Consider the following 9,595-nt stretch of genomic DNA (forward strand, 5'->3'; position numbering starts at 1 on the left):
CTCCTACGAGGAGAGGCTGAGGGAGCTGGGCTTGTTCAGCCTGAAGAAGAGAAGGCTGGGAGGGGACCTAATAAATGCTTATAAATATCTGCAGGGTGGGTGTCAGGAGGATGGGGCCAAGCTCTTTTCAGTGGTGCCCAGTGACAGGACAAGGGGCAACGGGCACAAACTGAAGCAGAGGAAGTTCCATCTGAACATGAGGAAGAACTTCCTCACTCTGAGGGTGACGGAGCCCTGGCCCAGGCTGCCCAGGGAGGTTGTGGATTCTCCTTCTCTGGAGATATTCAAGATCCACCTGGACAAGGTCCTGTGCAGCCTGCTGTAGGTGACTCTGCTTTGGCAAGGGGTTGGACTAGATGACCCACAGAGGTCCCTTCCAACCCCTACCATTCTGTGATTCTGTGATTATGTGATCTAGTGGGCTCTCCACCAGTGAGCTGAACCTCTGTATTTCATTCCCCATGGCAGGGGAGAGATTCCCTGAGGTTGGGCGTCTAACTCAACGACCCTCGTGGGGCACAGCCCAAGACAAGAGTGAGAGGGGATGCTGACGGCCAGCCTAGCGATAGCGTTTGCACATACACAAGTGATCCTGGTGCTGGAGGGTGTGTTCCCCAGTCATGTGAGCAAACAGCCAAGAAAATATCTGTTTGCAAGGGCGAAGGGGAGGTCAGCGAGATGAGCGTGGCAATGATTTGCGAGTGTGGGGCCCCACAATGTTCTCTCTATACAGGAGGATACAGGCATTAATAAGCCGGGAAAAGATAGCTATGGCCCTGTGGATTCAGAAATACATCAAAACACTGCCTGCCTTTTAAATTCTATTTCAAATTCCCTGCAAACAGGCTAAAATTTCACTGCCGTGGGTATTTATGGGATGGCTGAGGCACAGTAATTCATGTTTTGAAGGGCGCTGCCTACTTGTCCTTGAGATGTTGCTGGCACGTGTCCAGTCTAATCCACTTCTCACGCTGCCAGGTACGTAAGGCAGATGTCTCTCATCATCCACCAGTCCTATCCCAGACCAGTCCCTTGAAGATATTCAAGCTGCTGACTTGCGATTTTGCTGCTTTAGTCATTCTTGCGTTTCCTCGCGTTCCTCAGGGTCACCGTCTCTTCTTTCATGTTGAACCAGGGCTTGTTGAAGGACCTGGTTATCTGGCACTCTCCAAACACGGCCAAGGTCAATCTGTTTTTTCCACTGTACTGTTTGTACAGCTGTGGGTAATCATGCAGGCTCTGAAATCTCAGCATTCCTTTTGCTCTCTGGCTGCTTTATGATCACTGTCCCCCGCAGGCATCTGCACTGAAAGCACTTTGATTTCTGGGGAACAGACATGTTCTTCCAAGACTTCAACTTGTACAGGTGTATGTGTAATGTGTTTTTAATAGCGGTGGCTCAACAGAGCTTACAGGGAAGCTTAGCGTTGATGCTGATGACTTCCATGTGGGATGTGTTCTTGTCATGGTAACAAAGAAAAGATTCCACTTGTTTTGATATCCTATTCTTAGACCGGTGAGTAGAGACGTGCATGCCGTGTATTTGTATCCTCAAAAGCCCCCTGCTCCAAGCTTACTCTGTGTTGTGTATTATTACCCTTATGTAGCCCATGGTAAAGTTAGAAACCATTAATAAAGGCATGTAGCATTAAAAAGGCATTGGGATTAATGTTTCAGTTATTACAGTTTTCTAAATGAGTACTGATTCTCTGGGATTTGTTGATATAAATAGATATTCCTGGAGGACAGGCAAATAAAAACTTCATGCTGACTTTCTAAAGGTGGAGTTATAAATGCATGTCAAACCTTTATTAGTTTGCTCTCTGGGGCCGTTGCACTGTGACAGAGCTATAAAATGTTCAGTCTGTATCGAGCGCAGTTTTATCATGATTTCAGTTTTGCGGTCAGAGCTGAGCACACAGCAGAGCAGTCAGGGAGAGCAGGGCCAGAATTCTGGAGACACCTGGTCAAGTAAGAGGCTATGACCCGATCACAGCGTTGGCAGGTGTATGGGAGCTTTAGCAAGGTGGTTTTCGGTCTTACTGTCCTCAGCATCTTCAAGGTCATCACCCATGACATAAAATTACATTCTTAGACTAATACCTCTTGACAAAGTCTTGTCCAGCTCATTTTCAATGGACAAAGGTCTGTAGCACTACTGTACTTCACACCTACTTCTCTTTAATTCTTTCTTTTGATGCAGCTCTGTATAGGACCTGCCTCAAACCCCCCCTCCCCAAGTCCCAACATAAACCTCCTGGTTTCCATGCCTGGACCAACATCTCTTTATCTTTCTGCAGAGTATGAGAAGGCTCACGAGCCTCCTGTGGCACCAGGTAGCAGACAAAGTCTGTTAGTGTGATGCCAAGACATTGCTCCTAGAGCACCCGGGTACAAAAAGGCAGAACCAGCTCTGTATCAGCATTGAAACGACAAGGTGAAACCTGATCAGTACTGGTCACCATGACCCTGTGGAGCAGAAGAAACCTGGATGAAAGCAGCAGCTAGGTGCGGGAAGGTATAAAGCTCTGTGGGAAGGTCGATGGAAGACCACCAACAGACTTTGAAGCAAAGGCTTCTTCAACACAAACCTGTAACTGGTACCCCCTGCTCCTGACCCCTCGTAATATGATTAGCATAACTAATGCCATTATGGCAAACGGCCGTTCTCCGTGACCAAGCTGGTCACGTCTCAGTCCCCTTTCCCCTCCTCATCAGGCCTGGAAGGTTTTGCGCACCGGGCAGATTTCTTCTCTCCCTATCAGCCTCATGGTTCCCGGGTGCCAGGCTGACGCTGCCCTCCTTACCAGCCTGGTACTGATACTGCAAGCCAGGTATTAAGACTTGACCTGATCGGCAGAGGGTCCAGGTGATTAGGAACCGCAAGCTAACCTGTGCTACAAATTTTGTGCTATGCTACTTGTAAAACTGTGCTACACTGATTCTGGTTATAAAAATCCTGGAGGCTGAGGGGGGACCTTATTGCTCTCTACAACTACAGAATCACAGAACCACAGAACGGTAGGGGCTGGAAGGGACCTCTGTGGGTCATCTAGTCCATCCCCCTGCCGAAGCAGGGTCACCTACAGTAGGCTGTAGAGGACCTTGTCCAGGTGGGTCTTGAATATCTCCAGAGAAGGAGACTCCACAGCCTCCCTGGGCAGCCTGGTCCAGTGCTCCGTCATCCTCAGAGTGAAGAAGTTCTTCCTCATGTGCACAAGGAACTCCCTGTGCTTCAGTTTGTGCCCACTGCCCCTCGTCCTGTCGCTGGGCACCACTGAAAAGAGCTTGGCCCCATCACCTACCTGAAAGGAGGTTGTGGTGAGGCAGGGGTTGGTCTCTTCTGCCAAGTAACCAGCGATAGGATGAGAGGCGATGGCCTCAGGTTGCATCAGGGGAGGTTCAGTTTGGGTATTAGGAAAAATTTCTTCACTGCAAGAGTGGTCAGGCATTGGACCAGGCTGCCCAGGGCAGTGGTGGAGTCCCCATCCCTGGAGGGGTTCAAAAACCGTGTAGATGTGGCACTTCAGGACATGGTTTAGTAGGAATAGTGGTGCTGGGTGGATGGTTGGACTCGATGATCGTAGAGGTCTTTTCCAACCTATGACTCTATGATTCTATAAAATTGTATGCTATGCTGATCATAACATTCTGTTAAAAACCCAAGGCTTTAATTATATCTACAACTTAGTGCCGTTATCATTCTGCTGAGTATCTCTGTAGTGTTGGGTGACAAAACTCCTTTCACGTAAAACCTCTCCTGGCCCAGCTGGGAACAAATCACCTAGAAGAAGTCCCATGCAAATATCTGGTGGAGGTGCAGTTATTTTTGGAGCCGGGGAACCAGATTTACTCCGGTATAAAGATATCAAATAGCTCATTCTCCGACCTAATAAAAAGCAACAGATGGCTCTTCCGCTGTGCATTGTGGAAAGGGTCTACCAAGAGAAGTGGTCAACCATGGAGAAAAGAGAGTCTGACAAAGCCAGAGAAGGTCTCTGAGGCCAGCAGTACCAGCAGAGCTCCTGCTCAGGGGGGGTACTTGTTAATCTCCATTATTTTTTCCCCTTAATCACCACAGCCTCTAATGCCAGCGTTGCAGAAGCCGGAGGGTTTTGCACCGAAGCGTGTAGGAGGGATGGGTATTTAGTTTGTTTCTTTATCCCGCAGAACAAGGGAAGCTTCTTGTTGGGGTTTGGAGCCTGTCACTGGGAGTGGTTAATACGAGGCGTGCACGATAGCTTATGGGAAGAAGGTTCCCGTAACCCGTCATTTCTTGTGTGGGTGTGTTTTGCCCTGGAGCAACCTTAACTGCTTTTTAACAGAACATTTTTGGTGGGAATTGTTAGGAAAGCATTTCTCTAACTACCTGAGCCTTGCTGTGTTTTTTTGGCCCTACCTATACCGCAGCATAAAATATTCTGTACATTGGGAATTCTCAAGACCTGATAGTCATCTCAATGGCACCCAATTTAAACAGAGTTATTCCCGATTTACATTGGCATGAGTGAGGGCTTTCCATATATAATGTAATATTTTGCCTCTCATGTAGACGTAAACATCGTTCTCAGACTCCTTCTTACAGTGGATTAACTGCAGATGAATCAGATATGAACTCTTTTGCTAAGAGCCATCACCTCCAAACTGCAGCACTGAAGAGGACCAAGAGGGTGGAGGAGAATACCTGTTTGGCACTGCTTATCCAGGGGGTACTGAGGGCCGCAGGTACCAAAAGGATCTGAGACTCTTCAGGATCGGTGGGGTTCAGACGAGAGACTTAGGCATATGTACAAAAAAAATGTAAATTCTGCTGTTACGCAACCGGGTTTACCATTTCTGATGAGAACTGCTCCTTCAGGCTCCCTCACTTTTGCGACTCCCATAGCTGAAGGAAATGTTTTGGGCTTGCTTTGTTTGCAGCCCTTACTCCACCAGCATCTTCTCCTAAACTACAACTGTAACTTTAGCCTGTACCTTTTCTTTGTCCTGCCACTATGGCAGAAAAGCCCAGCAGTTCGTCGAGTGGGCCAGACTGAAGCAGCCAGAGATATGAAGGATCTTATTATGATTTGCAAGGGGCTCAGGCACAGAGAGGGGCACGGGAGAGATGAGGGAGAAACATCAGTCTCCACGCTTTGCTTCTACTGCATTAAGGGTGTTGGTGTTGGTGTAGATGCAGAATAAAGATATTCTCACCTTGAATTCCTCCAAAGCAATCCTTTCATGTGGTTGTCTCGGCAGAACGAGATCTTTATGAAATAGCCAGCACACCCACCCAGACATAAGCCTGGCACCAACTGTTCATGTTTAGAAACAAACTTTCCCCATGGGTACATTATTCATAGCCGGTCACTTGCCAGCTTTCCCTTGCAAGGTATAAACTAAACATTAGGAATAAAGGCAACGCACATGGGTCTCTTCCCCCCTCCCCCAGCTGGATGTTGCAGCAAGCCTGTAGGTTCTCTCTCTCCTCTTTTCCATTCGCTCATTTACAGGTTGGCTAAATCGATGGCACGTTCCCAAAGTCTTCCCGCCGACCCCCTCAAAGGCTGGACCGTCGGGGGTTAGCGCTTGGGAGGATCCTGCCACTTCCAAGAGAAATCCCAAATTCAACTGAAAAACATGCGCCGCTTCCAAACGTTATTCCAGGAAAAGAGGAAATCATCCTCCCGATCCATCCGGCCAAAAGACTGTGGGCATCTCCGTTGCCTGAGAAACATAACAGGTTGTTGTTATAACAACTAGCGACCAGCTGACCTCCCGCTTCCTTTCGCCAGCCAGCTGCAAAACTCCTCGCTCGCTAACAGTCTCCAACTGAACATCTGACCCCGGTTTATGCAACTCCCCTGTGGCCGTTTCGTAAGCTTTTTTGTCACTTCAGTTCACTCAGTTGTTTGTTGAAAGCATTCACAGTTACACGGGCTGATGCGAACGCTGCGGTGTGACAGACAGCCCTATGGTTAAGCCCTTCATCTCCACGGCAACCTCGCAGCCTTGCTCTAAGGGTGCGTCGTGTCATGAGATAAAACGGAAACCAAAAGGATACGCGGAGAGGATTCCAGCTCTATCTACCCACAGTGCTGTTGCTTTAGCAGAGAGTCATTCCCAGGCTGGTTAGGGCATCGCAAAGACAGCGTTTGTCTCTAGAGCTACACAAGCCCTATGGATCCGTGAGGAGCACGCTGTGAGCTCTGCCAGTAAACCCAGGGATCTTACACAGTTCCCGAAGAGCGACATTGAAATGATTGAGGGCATGAAGATACGGTGACGCCACGGAGATACGGTGACGCCACGCCACTTGGGCCGTGCCTCTGCACAGCTCCGTGACTTGAAGCTGCAGGTGTTGAAGCAGCTTCGCTGGTGTGGTGGTCCCCGAGTCGGCCCGGCCACCGCTCCTATGTCTGCCCTTCACAGTCGATCGTAGACTCGGGCTTTTCCAGAGAAGGAAAGGTTCATTCTCCACTCCCCTGAGCATCAAGGCGGTCTCTGCAGCACAGCAAAAGCCTCACTGAAGAATATTGTGTAGGAGTGTTATTAAAGTAGGTCATTGCCCAAAGCGGCAGACTTCAGGGGTAAAATGAATGAAGAAGTTCCTCCCTCCCGCAGTGGTTGTTTTCAGCTGATCTGCCCGCTCAGAAGGGCACAGATCATATCTGGTCCACATACTCATGCTCTGTCCTCACAACCACAAGTCTTAAAAACCACTTTTATTCCATATGAAAGCTGAGTTACCGACTTTGTCTTAGGATCTGGAGCACAGCCTTATGCAACATCTCCGTATGACCTTAGATTTCTGAGAAAAACTTGTCGGTTTGTTGTTGGTTTGTTTGGGTTTTTTGCCCTACCCAAAATCATTGCACCTCTTTTCTGTTGCCATTTACTCCCTCCAAATGTTGCTATTCCTCCTTCACACTTGTGCAGGTGGCATTCTCTTCAGGCATAAAGAAAACATGACTGGAAGAGGAGGGGGAAAGATACGATTATCACCCACAGAGGTCCCTTCCAACCCCTACCATTCTGTGATTCTGTGATTACCAGCTAGAAGCAAGGGAAAGATCTTGCAAATAACCTGTTGCCAAAGTTTAACACTGCCACATTTAAATTGATTGTCTCAGAAAGAAAAACCAGTTCTTATTCAGGACAGCGTCTCAGGGATGTCAAGCAAGCTGTTGAGCGCCTCTGGGCACGTGCAGAGTGTCACCGAATCTAACAGAAATCAGTGGAAGACCAAACCTCCACTCCCCAGAGCTGGCAGACAAATTCTCCACTGCTGGGAAACATTCGAATGCCAGCGCTCTTTCCACTACCCTGCGACGCTGACACGACCAAAACCACTCCGCTTTTTATCCAAATAGCTGCCAAGAACGGGGAAATAGCGCAGGTAAAAATAAAAAAGGATGTTTCCAAAAGCAGTTTTGTACACCTTCTAAAACAACAGGCTGTGCTTAAATGTGTGCAGCGATAACACTGACACAAATCACTCCATGTTCTGATTTTGCTACGGAGAAAGCAGAAAGCTCCCGTGCGGCTGGCAGGGCAGCAACCAAGCTGTTGCACAGCCCAACGTGCAGATCGGACCTGAGGGAGCTCTGCCAGATCCTCTTTGTTTTTCAAATGTGATTAACATCTGTTTTCTTAGATTAGGAAATTGGAGAGAGGTTTTATGTTACGCTTCTGAATAATTTTGAACACTGCACGACAAAGCCATGTGTTCTAGGTGTATGGAAATACCAGGTTCTAGCAACTCCTGCTTGGCTGCTTAGAGAGCCTTTAGAGCTCATGGTCAAAGCTTTACTCCACTGCTATCGGACTGGGGTGATTTATTGTCCTCCTGAATCTGTTGACAGATTCACCTGGTATTCAACTTTGCTAATAGCTGTATTTGTTGATTTGTTAAACACAAAGGCCTGAGCCAGGGCTGGGCTGGGCTCTGCTAAGGCTGGGCTCTGCAGCGTTTGCATCTCACAGCTGGGCTTATCTGGTTTCTAGTAAAGGTGCAAGTTCCACCCAAATTTTTTTTTTCCCTAGTCAGGATGTTTATAATCACTCCTGGAGACTCTTTCCCCCTGTCACATAGGATCGACCAATTGACCAACAGATTAAAAAATTATTAAGGGTGGGGAGGAAGGACAGACACACATGCACACCCACAGACAAAGGCTGTGAGCGCTCCGCCTTTGTGCTCCTATGGGTTTTGTTTTCTTGGGAATCCGGCTACTAAACCACGCAGCAGCTGTGACAAGAAATGAAATCTGGCAGCAGAGCCACAGGACTGGCGATTTGCGAGCCCCTTGCTCTGGCGATTTGCACACGTGGTTTGAAGATCCGGTAGGAAAAACAGAATCACAGAATGGTAGGGGTTGGAACGGACCTCTGGGGGTCATCTAGTCCAACCCCCCTGCCGAAGCAGGGTCACCTACAGCAGGCTGTAAACCTAACAGTACAATGTATACTGTTAAGCAGGGATTCTTTATTGCGGCGCTGGGCACATGGGGGATTTCTCCTCCAAACGTGCGCACCAGACGCCCTGTTGCTTCAGGTTAAATAGAATCACACATGTAAATATTCATTATATTTCTCGGAACTAATTAGCATATGTAAATATCTTTCACGCATGTCTGTTAGCATCTTTGGGTGGTCTTCGGGGGTCCCAAGCTGAAGGCCCATCCTCTTCATCATGCTGTTCACTGATTGACATCTGTTTCTGCACAGACTCAGTTCCAGGATCACGTCCATCACGTCCTTCAGGGTGTTTTGCTCCGGTCTTGTTGCTGTCTTGGTGCCTCCTTATCTCTGTAGCTTGGCACATTTGCCCTCCGAAGGCCGAGCTGTCTGGAGTAGAATTATTTAGGAGTCTCTTTTATCCCAAATTATCCCAATTATTTGCTGAGAACCAAGACCACTTTTGTTTCACTTAATTATTTTGTCTGACGACTAAGGGATAGCTTGTGCCCATGTCCTTCCACTGCATTCCTTAATGAGAAAACAGGGATTAGTGTAACAGTTACATCATTAGATCACTATGCATGCAGAAATACAAGTTACAGTACTAAAGACTACTAAAAACTAGAAAATATTAAGGCTTTTTTGTTATAGTTTCACGTTTCTTACAATCCCCTCTATCATTGTGTCGCTTTCTTAAACACGTCGGAGGAGCCCACTCGCGCCAACTCCCCAGCGGAGGAGACACCGGGCCTCACCAGGCCTGACAAAGCCTAAGGTGCAGAATAACCGGTGGAGCTGGCGGCCCCAGGGCCAGGTCAGCAATCCCCAGCTCCCTCAGGGCCCTGTCTCCCTGCCTGCAGGCCGGGGGCCGCCATTTTCCCCTGGGAGAGAATCCCTTCGCCTTTCTCTCCCGGATCTGTCAGATCTTCTCGGGGTACAGCCGGCCTCTCCGTTGCCGGCCTGGCACGCCTCGTCCCGGGCTGCTGGGGGGCCCGCGGCCCGGTCGCGCCGGGGAGCGGGGTGGAGGGCGGGCGGCAGGGCGGCCGCGGGCCTAGCGCTGAGGAGAGGCGGCGGGCCCCGGGGAGGGGGGGGCCTCCCACAGCGCCTACAGGTCCCGTCGTGCCCCGCGGGCGCGGGAGGCCCTCCGGCA

The 9,595-nt window shown here is 49.0% G+C and overlaps 1 long non-coding RNA gene across 2 annotated transcripts; it reads right to left on the bottom strand.

The window, feature by feature from the left end:
* Positions 1-8,450: 8,450 nt before the first annotated feature.
* Positions 8,451-9,532, bottom strand: LOC142359752 (uncharacterized). Of its 2 annotated transcripts, none has more exons than XR_012762599.1 (2): positions 9,201-9,532; positions 8,451-8,973 (listed from the first exon to the last, which is right to left on the bottom strand). It is a non-coding gene; the product is annotated as an uncharacterized LOC142359752 (long non-coding RNA). The 2 variants fall into 2 exon arrangements; XR_012762597.1 differs by having other exon boundaries at positions 9,112-9,532.
* Between the last annotated feature and the right edge of the window lie 63 nt (positions 9,533-9,595).

The sequence above is a fragment of the Opisthocomus hoazin genome, chromosome 2, assembly GCF_030867145.1.
Source record: "Opisthocomus hoazin isolate bOpiHoa1 chromosome 2, bOpiHoa1.hap1, whole genome shotgun sequence".
Lineage (NCBI taxonomy): Eukaryota > Metazoa > Chordata > Aves > Opisthocomiformes > Opisthocomidae > Opisthocomus > Opisthocomus hoazin.